Genomic DNA, 13,514 nt, shown 5'->3' on the forward strand with positions numbered 1-13,514 from the left:
AAAGGCAGAAACTGTTCCAATTGGTAGAAGGTTCGAGAACGAGAGAGCACTGATTTAAGAAAAAAGAATCAATGTAGACATGAGGAGAAACTTTTTCACACAGCGAGTGGTTAAGATGTGCTGTCTGAGAGTGTGGTGAAGGCAGCTTCAATTGAGGTATTCAAGAGGAAATTGGATGATACCTGAAAAGGAAGAATGTGCAGGGTTACACGGAGAAAGTGAGGGAATGGCACTAAGTGAATTGCTCATTTGGAGAGCTGGCACAGACAGGAAGGGACGAATGGCCTTCACTGCTCAAACAACTGTTATACAGAGAGTGAAGTTTTGGATGATCTCAGGTTTATGGAGTTTGAATGTGGGAGGTCGGATAGGAAAGTGTCAGCAGAGTCACGTCTGGAGGGAACAACGGAATGGATGAGAGTTTCAGAAATGGTTGAGGTGAGGCAGAGGCAAAGCCGGGCGATGTTACTGAGGTGGATCCACCCGATCACAGACCTTCCCTTTTGTTCTTCCCTCACAATCCCCCTTTCATTGACTCAAAACCTACTACATTTCTATCTTTCCCCAGTTCTGAGGAAGGTTCATCAGAACCTGAAACATTAACCCTTGTTGTCTTCACAGATGCTGCCTGACCTGCTGAGTATTTCCAACAATTTCTGTTTTTATTACTGAGGTGGAAATAGGCGGTCTTGGTGATGATGTGGGTTTGTGGCTGGAAGCTCATCTTGGGGAAAATATTTCACCATGGTTGTGAACAGTCTGGTTGCCAGGGAGAGGGATGGAATCGTTGGTTCTGGATTGCACTTTGTAGTGGGGACTGAAGACAATGGCTTCAGTCTTCCCAATACTTAAATGGAGGAAATTTCTGCTCATCCAGTACTGGATGTCAAACAAGTTAGGACGGTGTGTGACTTGGAGGGGAACTTGGAGCTAATGGTGTTCATATACACCTGCTACCCTGGTCCTTCCAGGTCAGGGGTGAGGATCCTTTTTCTTATCACGGGCCATTCACACATAAACAAAATCAGTTGCGGACCACACACCCAGAAAAATTAACATTGTGGCTGGAGCTTTAGTACATAGAACTGCATTGTCAACTTGCCATCTGCTGATTTGGAGCTCTTCCCACAGAACAGCAACCACAGCCAAACATAATGTTTCTCAGCTTTCCTGGTGCCATCCTTTTGTCGAAATTGGACGGCGAGTTTCCCAATCCAGAAGTCTAACACTGTCTGAAAGTTCACCCGGGATTTCATTGTTTTCCCACAGCATCGTGGTCAGTTACAGAGACAAACGAGCAGCCGTGCTGTCATGATGAGTTTGTACAGATCTCACTAAAAATAGAGACTGAGACAGCAAGAAAACAAAGTCATTTCGGCAATAGAGAGATCTGATGCTGTGTTCAGACCCTACGCAAAACATCGGAGCGAATTTTACTCTTATAACTCTTGCTGCGGGCCGCATAAAATTGAGCAATGGGCCAGATCCAGCCCACAGTCCGTGGTCTCCCCACCCCTGCTATAGGTGGAGGTTTCGTCAAAGCTCTGGTTGGGTTTTAGGCAAATAAAATCCCTCTCATTTCCTCTCTCCTGCTCCGACCACTCTCTCACTCGCTCACTCTCTCTCTCTCTCTCTTTGTCTCTCTCTCTCCCCCCTCCCATAGAGGCCAGAGTCTTGTGTAGGCCCAGACCGAGTGGCAGGTTCCCTTCCCTGAAGGACATTAGTGAACCAGTTTGGTTTTTATGACAATCCTGCAGTTTTCATGGTCACTTTTTCCTAATGCCGGCCCCACAATGACCAGATTCATTCAGCTCAATTTCACAACCTGCCTTTGTGTTTTTGTGGATTTTCTCTCTCCTTTTATTCTGTTTTAAACCAATTTCACAGGGTATGAGAAGGGAAGAACTTGCAATCAAGGAACTCAAACCAAACATCACATCAGGATCTGACGGAATCGCCCAATTTATCATAATCTGAATATCTTCGGATTTTGAACATCGAAGTAAAAAGCACCATTCAGAGTGGGGACAAAACCTGGAAATGTGGGGACTGTGGGAATGGATTCAATCGGTCATCCCACCTGCTGATGCACCAGAGAGTTCATAAGACCATAAGACATGGGAGCAGAAATTAGGCCATTCGGCCCATCGAGTCTGCTCCGCCACTCAATCATGGCTGATAAGTTTCTCAACCCCATTCTCCCGCCTTCTCCCCATGACCTTTGATCCCCTTACCAATCAAGAACCTATCTATCTCGGTCTCAAATACACTCAATGACCTGGCCTCCACAGCCTTCTGTGGCAATGAATTCCATAGATTCACCACTCTCTGGCTAAAGAAGTTTCTCCTCATCTCTGTTCTAAAAGGTCTTCCCTTTACTCTGAGGATGTGCCCTCGGGCCCTAGTCTCTCCTACTAATGGAAACATCTTCCCCACGTCCACTTTATCCAGGCCTTTCAGTATTCTGTAAGTTTCAATCAGATCCCCCCTCATCCTTCTAAACTCCATCGAGTATAGACCCAGAGTCCTCAAACGTTCCTCATGTGTTAAGCCTTTCATTCCTGGGATCATTCTCGTGAACCTCCTCTGGACCCTCTCCAGGGCCAGCACATCCTTCCTGAGATACAGGGCCTAAAATTGCTCACAATATTCTAAATATGGTCTGACCAGAGCCTTATGAAGCCTCAGCAACACATCCCTGCTTTTATATTCTAGTCCTCTCGAAATAAAAGCCAACATTGCATTTGCCTTCCTAACTACCGACTCAACCTGCAAGTTAACCTTAAGAGAATCCTGGACTAGGACTCCCAAGTCCCCTTGCACTCCAGATTTCTGAATTCTCTCCCCATTTAAAAAATAGTCTATGCCTCTATTCTTCCTACCAAAGTGCATGACCTCACACTTCCCCACGTTGCATTCCATCTGCCACTTCTTTGCCCATTCTCCTAACCTGTCCAAATCCTTCTGCAGCCTCCCCGCCTCCTCAATACTACCTGTCCCTCCACCTATCTTTGTATCATCTGCAAACTTAGCCAGGATGCCCTCAGTTCCTTCATCTAGATCATTAATGTATTAAGTGAAAAGTTGTGGTCCCAACACTGACCCCTGTGGAACTCCACTAGTCACCGGCCGCCATCCTGAGAAGGACCCCCTTATTCCCACTCTCTGCCTCCTGCCAGACAGCCAATCTTCTATCCATGGTAGTACCTTGCCTCTAACACCATGGGCTCTTATCTTACTGAGCAGCTTCCTGTGCGGCACCTTGTCAAAGGCCTTCTGGAAGTCCAAGTAGATAACATCCATTGGCTCTCCTTTGTCTAACCTACTCATTACCTCCTCAAAGAATTCTAACAGATTTGTCAGACATGACCTCCCCTTGATGAAACCATGCTGATTTTGCCTGATTTTACCATGCACTTCCAAGTATTCTGAAATCTCATCCTTAATAATGGACTCTAAAATCTTACCAACGACTGAGGTCAGGCTAATTGGCCTGTAATTTCCCATCTTTAGGCTCACTCCCTTCTTAAACACGGGGGTTACATTAGATATTTTCCAGTCCTCTGACACCCTCCCTGACTCCAGTGATTCCTGAAAGATCACCACTAACGCCTCCACTATCTCTTCACCTATCTCCTTCAGAACTCTGGGGTGTAATCCATCTGGTCCAGGTTCTTTATCCACCTTCAGACCTTTCAGTTTTCCTAGCACCTTCTCCTTGGTAATGGCCACCATACTCACCTCTGCCACCATACTCACCTCTGCCCCCCTCTTGAACTTTGGGGATGTCATTCCTGTTTTCCACTGTGAAGACTGACGCAAAGTACCTATTCAGTTCCTCCGCCATTTTTTTGTTCCCCACTACTACTTCTCCAGCGTCATTTTCCAGCGGCCTGATGTCCACTTTTGCTTCTCTCTTACCCTTTATATAAGTAAAAAAAACTCTTGCAATCTTCTTTTATAAGTTGTGCGTTGAGTTAGAAATGGTCCTCCGACATTGGCCTAAAACTACAGATTTTGACTGTTTGTTCCGCGCAGCTCCTAATGTTCAGTTTCATTACAGCCAAAAGTATTACATATGAGACATCACCTGTTCTGTGTGTCGGTGTGAAAAGAAATCATGCTGCGTCATTCCACAAAGATAAAAGATGTATCTTCACCAGAATGTTTCATTTTATTTTATTTACTCATTTTCAAACTGTAACTACAGATCGTCAAATAACGTAAATATTCATTGATAGTATATTCTGTTGTGTGCTCTTGTTTAGAAATTCATGTCATACTAAACATTTCTTTGCTAAGATGGGCACGTTTGTCACCACAATCACTTAATGTCAGTCATATCTCTATCTGAGACAACGTCTAACTCACTGAAACGTATTGATTTCTCTCTCTCAGATAAAAGCAAAATACTGTGGATGCTGGAAATCTAAAACAAAAGCAAAAATACCTGGAAAAACCCAGCAGGCCTGACAGCATCTGTGGAGAGGAGCACAGTTGACGTTTCGAGTCCGTGTGACTCTTCTTCAGAACTAAGGAAATGGAGAAATGCGGTGAAATATAAGCTGGTATTGGGGGGTGGGGCAGGTTGAGCTGGATAGAAGGGCAGTGATAGGCGGAGGCAAAGAAGAGATGTCATAGACAAAAGGACAAAGAGATGATGACGGTGGTGATATTAGCTAAGAAATGTGCTAATAGGTGACAATAAGGGTAGAAATCAGGACGAGCAAGGTAGAGATAGCCCTAGTGGGGGTGGGGTGGGGGGGAAGAGATCGAAATAGGCGAAAAAGTAGAGATAAAACAATGGATGGAAATACATTTAAAAATAATGGAAATAGGTGGGAAAAGAAAAAAATATATAAATTGTTGGGAAAAAAGGGGGATCGGAAAGGGGGTGGGGGTGGAGGAGAGAGTTCATGATCTAAAGTTTTTGAACTCAATATTCAGTCCAGAAGGCTGTAAAGTGCCGAGTCGGAAGATGAGGTGCTGTTCCTTCAGTTTGCGTTGAGCTTCACTGGAACAGTGCAGCAGGCCAAGGACGGACATGTGGACATGAGAGCAGGGTGGGGTGTTGAAATAGCAAGCGACAGGGAGGTCTGGGTCATGCTCGCAGACAGACCGAAGGTGTTCCGCAAAGCGGTCACACAGTCTGCGTTTGATCTCTCCAATGTAGAGGAAACCGCATTGGGAGCATCAAATGCAGTAGAATAAATTGAGGGAAGTGCAAGTGAAATGCTGCTTCACTTGAAAGGAGTATTTTGGCCCTTGGACAGTGAAGAGGGGGGAAGTAAAGGGGCAGGTGTTGCACCTTTTGCGGTTGCATGGGAAGGTGCCGTGGGAGGGGGTTGAGGTGTAGGTGGTGATGGAGGAGTGGACCAGGGTGTCACGGAGGGAACGAACCCTGCAGATTGCCGCCAGGGGGTGGGTGAAGGGAAGATGTGTTTGGTGGTGACATCATGCTGGAGTTGGTGGAAATGGCGGAGGATGATCCTTTGAATGCGGAGGCTGGTGGGGTGATAAGTGAGGACAAGGGGCACCCTATCATGTTCCTGGGAGGGAGAAGAAGATGTGAGGGCGGATGCGCGGGGGATGGGCCGGATACGGTTGAGGGCCCTGTCAACGACCGAGGGTGGAAAACCTCGATTAAGGAAGAAGGAGGACATGTCAGAGGAACTGTTTTTGAAGGTAACGTCATCAGAACAGATGCGACGGAGGCAAAGGAACTGAGAGAATGGGATGGAGTCCTTACAGGAAGCGGGGTGTGAGGAGCTGTAGTCAAGGTAGCTCTGGGAGTCGGTAGACTTGTAATGAATATTGGTGGACAGTCTATCACCAGAAATTGAGACAGGGAGGACAGGGAAGGGAAGTGTCAGGAATGAATCATGTGAAAATGATGGAGGGTTGGAAATTGGAAGCAAAATTAATAAATTTTTCCAGGTCCAGGCGAGAGCATGAAGCAGCACCGAAGCAATCATCGATGTACCGGAGAAAGAGTGTGGGGGGGGGGCCGGAGTAGGACTGGAACAAGGAATATTCCACATACCCCATAAAGAGACAAGCATAGCCGGGGCCCATGCGGGTACCCATAGCCACACCTTTTATTTGGAGGAAGTGAGAGGAGTTTAAGGAGAAATGGCTCAGTGTGAGAACAAGTTCAGCCAGACGGAGGAGAGTAGTGGTGGATGGGCATTTTTCGGGCCTCTGTTCAAGGAAGAAGCGGAGAGCCCTCAGAGCATCCCAGTGGGGGATGGAGGTGTAGAGGGATTGACGTCCATGGTGAAGAGGAGGCGGTTGGGGCCAGGGAACTAGAAATTGATGATATGATGTAGGGTGTCAGAGGAATCACGGATGTAGGTGGGAAGGGACTGGACAAGGGGAGAGAGAATGGAGTCAAGATAGCAAGAAATGAGTTCCATGGGGCAGGAACTGGCTGACACGATCGGTCTGCCGGGACAGTCCTGTTTGTGGATTTTGGGCAGGAGGTATAAGCGGGCCGTCCGAGGTTGGGAGACTATGAGGTTGGAAGCTGTGGAAGGAACGTCTCCAGAGGAGATGAGGTCAGTGACAGTCCTGGAAACAATGGCTTGATGTTCAGTGGTGGTGTCATGGTCCAGGGGCAGGTAGGAGGAAGTGTCTACGAGTTGACGCTCAGCCTCTGCGAGGTAGAGATCAGTGCGCCAGGCAACAACAGCACCACCCTTGTCAGCAGGTTTGATGACAATGTCAGGGTTGAACCTGAGAGAACGGTGTGCAGCAAGTTCAGAGAGAGACAGGTTAGAGTGGGTGAAAGGAACAGAGAAATTGAGATGATAGCTTCCCCGATGGTCAGGATTCGGCACTTTATCAGCATTAGCCTGGGTTCGATTCCCAATCAGGGAATGTAGATTTTTTTATCTTGTTAAAATGAGTATTAATTACTTATTGATGGAAACGATTTAACAACTCCACCAGAATCAGTGGGGTGATAGTTGAAGTTTCACCGCAGAGTTGGAAATGTCATATTTGGACAAGTCGAGAACAGAGACAGAAGTGGAGTGAAAGAAGGAGAAGAGAAGGGCAGGGTGCAAATCACTGACCACAGAGATGGTGGCGCCAGGAAAAATATGGGTGGGAGAAGGGCAAATTTTGCTGCCTACTGTTTGCTCTGACATAAATATCACCCCTGATGGATCAACCAATCACTACTGCTCTTTGACAGCAGCACGCCCGGCCGAATGGCCTCTTTCTGTGCTGCAACTTTCTATAATTTTATGTTTCCCAACAGCACGGGTCATTCTTCCATTTTATAACCCACTCGAGCGAGATGTACTTTCTTACCTTGTATTCGGCTCATTTGAAACCAAAACACATAGCAAATTCAGCGAGATTTCTTGTCATTTCCAGCATGAAATTTGTCAGGAGACTAATTGAACGACACATTAATGGTGCCAATCCTTCACTGGAGCTCACCGCGTCCAAAGAGCACTGTTATCATCTGCCTGTTATGTAACTTCTTGCAGTACATCTGCTGAACAATATAAGTTTATCACAGCTCTGCTTTCTTCACAGTGAAATCCAACGTGAAAATGTGAGCATTTTCAAAGCTGAACAACGGAGACAAGACTGGAAGGGAAGTGTGATTGTGGATAATCGGCACTGTGCACATTCCTGTAATCAGTACTTGGGCGAATCAGGAAGATCCTGGGGTCTCTGTAAGCTGCTATCTGTAAACCGATCACGTTCTGTTTTACGTGCGCACCATCTGACTGCGTTTGCATCAAGCAGCTAATTGACCTGGACGGGCAGAAACAGCTGGAGGCGAATATCTGTCCTGCACAAGTTGCACAGCTAATTCAACAACCCCGCCTTTTCTCCACAGCCATTTATATTTTATTGTCTCTCAGTATTACTGTTAAAGTGAAACACCACACACACCTGATTTAACTGTGAGCTGCCACTTTTCCGACCAATAGGACAATGTCAGCAGCAGTGGAAGTGGTATTTGAAACCAAGCTTCATTATTACTGCCCATCGCCTTGCCTAGCATTGCTACTCACATAGAACAGAATCAAAGCAGCAACAATACGTCATAAGGCCCCATAAGCCTCCTCCGTCACTTAATAAGATCATGGCGGATCCCCAACCTCAACACCAATTTCCCACCCGATCCCGATCGCCCTTCATTCCCTTAGAGTCCAAAAATCAGGAGAATTTTTGGATGTTTTTTCTTCCATTGATCCGAGAGTTCTGTGGACACCTGGTTGAAATCAGCAATAATAAGAAGCACAGTCGGTAAGATTGGAACTTTCCTGGGGAAACCCCAGTGAATTTTAACAGCATAGCTTTCACCACCCGGACACAATGATTGACCAAGGCCCCAATGCTTTCCACTCAATCATCAATAACATCATTCACAGCTTCCGCTTCTCAGATGCACCTCCTTCCAAACATTGTGATCCATTTTCCTCAGGATTTGTTCCTGGATTCAATATTTAGCCGCTTTGTGACCTCATTTTGAAAACAGATCCGCTTCAATATCCAACACAATTTGAATTGCAAACCTGAAGGACAATCAGTGGAAAACAAGTCACTCGGTAACACAAATCCCACGGTGCTCATTTTCAGATTCACAACAGTCAGCTTTTCAATAAAATGAAGGAATTTGACAGTGAAACGATTTAGAAAGTTTGGGTGACTTTTATTTGTGACTTACTCACTCGGGTATTCTGTAAATGCCGTTCCGAGGTTTTGTGACTGGGATATAATGTACCAGCGTTTTCCTGAGTCTGTGCTCGGTGTATTGGGAGGTTTGGTCCAGGTTGGAGTATCTTGCATCCCAGGGATGGGCAGTAACCCGCTGATTGAAGCTGCAGTCGCCGCTTTCTGCTGGCAGCGGGTGATTGGAGAGTGTGGGGCCGGAATATTGCTGCTTTGCTGCTTTTCCCTGTCTCACTCACCGTGGAGCTGAGGAAGAGGGAATAATTCATGGGTTTGTTTGAATCCAATAACTTCATAAATTTCCAGTGTGTTGGATATCAGTGCATGGTAGGTCTAAATGTTTTCTCATTATATTTGAAATGAATATTCGAAAAAAAGCCGCTTACTTGGGAGCTCACTGGATAATAGTGGAGCCGGCAACATTTCCGGGGTCTTGACATTCAGCTCAAGTAGCCAATGACAACCGGGAACTGAGTGACAATGAATGCTGAAAAAAAGAGGAAATTTCACCCCTGCCTGGTCGCGAACCACCAACCTTTCGGTTAACAGCCGAACGCGCTGACCAACTGCGCCACAGAGACCGATGGAGCCTCTAACCAGCGTGTCAGCGAGTTAAAGCTTCAGATTGCTGCGAACGGAATGACAATTGTTCTCTATCAGTTTTACTCTTCCAAAATAAAGGTTGGGACATTCATTGTGGATACATGGAAACAGTCTGATCCCACCCACTGCAGACACATCCCTGTCACCGGGAACCAGCTCTCCTACAACCGGAGCTGTCTCCCTTCGAGCCTTTCGGTGCCTTGACTGTTACCAAGTATACTGATTGTCCTGAAGCCGATATTAGGTTTGAATTCCTGATGTGCAGTAACGAAAATCCTTTCAATGTCTCAGATCAGTTAATTTCATTGATAACATCAGAGTCAATGTTCCAGCGACTTAAAGAAGGGAAAGGTGCCTTGACTGTCTCTGGTCAGTCGGACAGTTCACCCTTCATTCTCCTCTGATTCCGGTTCCCAAAGAGCTTCTAAAGATTCACAAAGCTGGAGACTGGGTTTTCTGTTTTCGTTCCTTCTACATTTTCCCACCTGCTAACTGACAATACTTTCCAAAATCTCACCTCAATCCCTCAATGCAAGGCGCATCATGTCCAGGGATGAGGAAATTCAGTTTTGTGGAGAGATTATAGAGACCGGGATTGTTCTGTTTAGAGCAAAGACGTTTAAGTGGAGATTTCATGGAGCTGTTCAAAATGATGTGGGTGGGGGCAGTGGGGACGGGCGGCTTGATGGAGCAGATAGGGAGAAACTGTTTCCACTGACGGGGGTCAATAACCAGAGGACTGGGATTTAAAGATAGTTAAGGAAAGACAGACTTGCATTTATACAGCGCTTTTCCTGACCAGCGGATGTCTGAAACCACTTTCAAGCCAATTAAGCACTTTTTGAAATTAAAACAGAAAATACTGGAGAAACTCAGCAGGTTTCGCTTTCCACAGACACTCTCAGACCTGCTGAGTTCTACCTGCATTTAATGTTTTTATTTCAGATTTCCAGTATTTTGCTTTTATTGAAGTACTTACTGATGGAGAGTCATTGTTTTCATGCAGGGAACACGGCTGCCAATCTCTGCTCAACAAACACCCAAAGCCAGGGACTTTACAATGCGCAGAGCTTATAATCTTGGTTGAAGGATAAACAGTGACCAGGACACATGACCATATCCTGCTTTCTTCAACAAACTTCAATCTGCAAATTTTGATGATGGTTCTGGTCAGTTTCGAACACGGCAACTTTTCACATGTTAGCTAAACATGATAACCACTGCCCTGCAGAAACAAGGGAGAGGAGAAAAGCTCAATAGGCCTCACTAAAATGTTAAGTGGTCACGTCATGCAGCAACACTTTGAGTCTTTATTTTGAAGAAATGGAACTCGGCTGCTCTCTTTGGGAATGTTGGGAGACAGACTGATCCAATAATGTCATCCTCAAAAGGCACAGCTCTACAAGAGGCCCATAGTATCGATGTCAGTTTTCCACAAAGAGCTTTTGAGTTAATCTCAATTTCTTTGTCTCTTTCCAAAACTATGATTTTTTTCTCCCTTTCAAGTCCGTGTCCAATTCCCTTTTGGAAACTCTGAGTTAAGAGAAACAATATTGAAAGAGGTGCAGGAGCTGCTGCCGTGTCCATGTTCAGTGTGTGAAAATTAACAAAGATTCCCTGACTCATTGAGGGTTGGACTCTGAATTCTTTTACAATTATTCAAATTTTTAAAATAGTTGATTTCAAATCGAATTTTCAGAAAACAAATGTCTATTCTGATCAATCATCTCCTCATTTTCCTCAGTCGATACCTTTTACCAACATTTCATTGAGCAAACACGCACAGTCACCACAGGGGAAAAAACCACATCATTTGAAACACTGAAATAGTGAAACATTGAAATAATGAAGTTAGCAGTGGAGATGATTTCTGTATGTTACAAAGTGCAGGATAATCTGATTAACTGGCGGAGTTGGTTCGATTTTCCCAATGACCTATTCCTGCTCCTTTGCTTCTGTTCTATTTCGATGATAATACCAGTGAAGGGCATGAGATTAGGGTGGGGTGTTGAAATGGTAAACGACAGGAAGGTCTGGGTCATACTTGCAGACAGACCGAAGTTGTTCCACAAAGTGGTCACCCAGTCTGCGTTCGGTCTCTCCAGTGGAGAGGAGACCGCATTGGGAGCAGCGAATGCAGTGGACCAAATTGAAGGGGGTGCAAGTGAAGCGCTGCTTCACCTGAAAGGAGTGTTTTGGCCCTTGGAAAGTAAGGAGGAAGGCCCCTAAAGAGCCAACTGTCAGTTGTTCTATGTTGTTCTTTCACAAAGTGCTGATCCTTGTTCTGCTCTTCACACATTCTGCTTTCTTGCCTTTATGCCACAATCAGTATCTTTTTTCGCCCTTACCGCTGTCATTAACACTCCCTTTGTCTTGTGTCCCTGACTCCTTTGTCAACCCTTCCTGAGCCCCCACCTAGCGCTGACCTTCCCACCTGCTCCAGCCAACCCCTCGTATAACAGTATAAACTGCATCACATTTCTGCTTCTCTTTCGCTCTGAAGAGTCACAAGGACTCGAGACATTGACTCTGTTTCTATCTCCACAGATGCTGTCAGATGGTGAATTTTTCCAGCGTTTTCTGTTGTTAATACAGATTTCCAGCATCCACAGTATTTTAACTTATTAAATTGCTTCTTCTATATTGTTCTGCAGTCTCTCAGCTTTCCACATAATTTTGCCATCTCAGCTGAAGGTTACCCATAGGTTCCTGAAAGGATTGAACTCGCGCCCCCTGACTTACAAGACAAGTACTGTAACCACTGAGCTATGGAGTCACCTGTTAACTTGAGCTAACGGAAAATCGACCATATTCAGTAAAACGAGGTGGAGGCTGAAGTTCCAGATGGATGACATTTGATAGACCTGGAAATGTCTGAGAGGGAGAACAGGAAATTAAAAGATGCGACATGAAAGCGGCAGAATTTGATGTGTGTCAGTTACTTTCAGTGATGAATTTCTGCCGCGTGTCGCCTTGTCAGTTTCACAGGAGCCGCAGGGATGAGGTTGGTGACACCTGGTTAAAATGAGGAATGAGAACTGTAGTCAGCAGGAATCAAACCTACAGCGGGAGGGACCAATGGATTTGAAATCCATCACCTTAAACATTCAGCCACGACTAACAACAGCTTTCGAGCTCAAATGTGTTCTTGTCCAATCAGAAATGGCTGCAAAATAAGTCACTCGGCCCGTCGTGCCTGTGCTGGATCTCTGGAAGAACAACTCAACCAATTCCACACACCTGCCTTCCCCCCACAACAATTTATATTTGTGTTGACTCTCCGCGTTTTTCCAAACAAAATAAAGTTCACAACCCGCCCTATAGTAATCTAGAATCTCCTCTTATTCTCTGAAAGGGAATTCCTAAAGTTCCCCAAAGTGGCAATGTGACTTAAACTGTGGCAGCGCTGGGATTCGGATCCACCCCTCGAGGGACTGGAAGAAACCCAAGTCCAAATCTTCATGTTACTTGGTCGGGAAAACTTTGTTAATTAAGGGAAACTGTGCATGGATTCTGCAGAAACTCCTTCTTCAAAAGTGAATTAGACAGTTACTTGAAATAGAGAAAAATTAGTCTTATGGAGAGAGAGAATTATATTGAGACGAATTGGTTCCTCTTTAAAAAAGAAGCTGGCACAGAAGAGATGATCTAATGACCATCCAACCTGCTGTGCCATTTGATGATGACATTGTTGATCAGTCTGTCTCCAGCATTCCTAATGAGAACAGCCGAATTCCATTTCTTCAAAACAAAGACCCAAAAATGCTATTGCGGAACTGCATTGTAGTCAGATGCACTTATCAGTGGAGTTTCTGTAGTGTAGTGGTTATCACGTTCGCCTTACACGCGAAAGGTCCCCGGTTCGAAACCGGGCAGAAACTTTACCGCAACTTTCACATTTAAGTAACAGGAAAAGCTGCGTTGCTCCTTCTTGTTGTTGAATATTAGCTGAATGCAGTGTCTCACAGCCGTATTGCACTTGCTTTTCGCCTTATCTGTTGGAACTCGCCGGGTAACAGGAGAGTTGGCGATATCTGTCTTTTTTTGTTGTTTAATGATCCAATGACAATCCGGGACTGTGAGACAATGAATGCTGCTCCAGCTAACAGCAATCGCTGTTGTCATTGGCTGAAGAAGTCGGTTGTGTTCTAGAGAAACGTGTCATTTTGTCGGAGAAAAGTGTCTCTGTTGAAAGAGGTTTGAAATGAAAATAA

General features: G+C 45.3%; 1 non-coding gene across 1 annotated transcript; it reads left to right on the top strand.

Annotated features, from left to right (window-relative positions):
* Positions 1-13,108: 13,108 nt before the first annotated feature.
* Positions 13,109-13,181, top strand: trnav-uac (transfer RNA valine (anticodon UAC)). The gene has a single exon. It is a non-coding gene; the product is annotated as a tRNA-Val (tRNA).
* The last annotated feature ends 333 nt before the right edge of the window (positions 13,182-13,514 follow it).

The sequence above is a fragment of the Cetorhinus maximus genome, chromosome 23 (genome assembly GCF_964194155.1).
Source record: "Cetorhinus maximus chromosome 23, sCetMax3.hap1.1, whole genome shotgun sequence".
Taxonomy (NCBI): domain Eukaryota; kingdom Metazoa; phylum Chordata; class Chondrichthyes; order Lamniformes; family Cetorhinidae; genus Cetorhinus; species Cetorhinus maximus.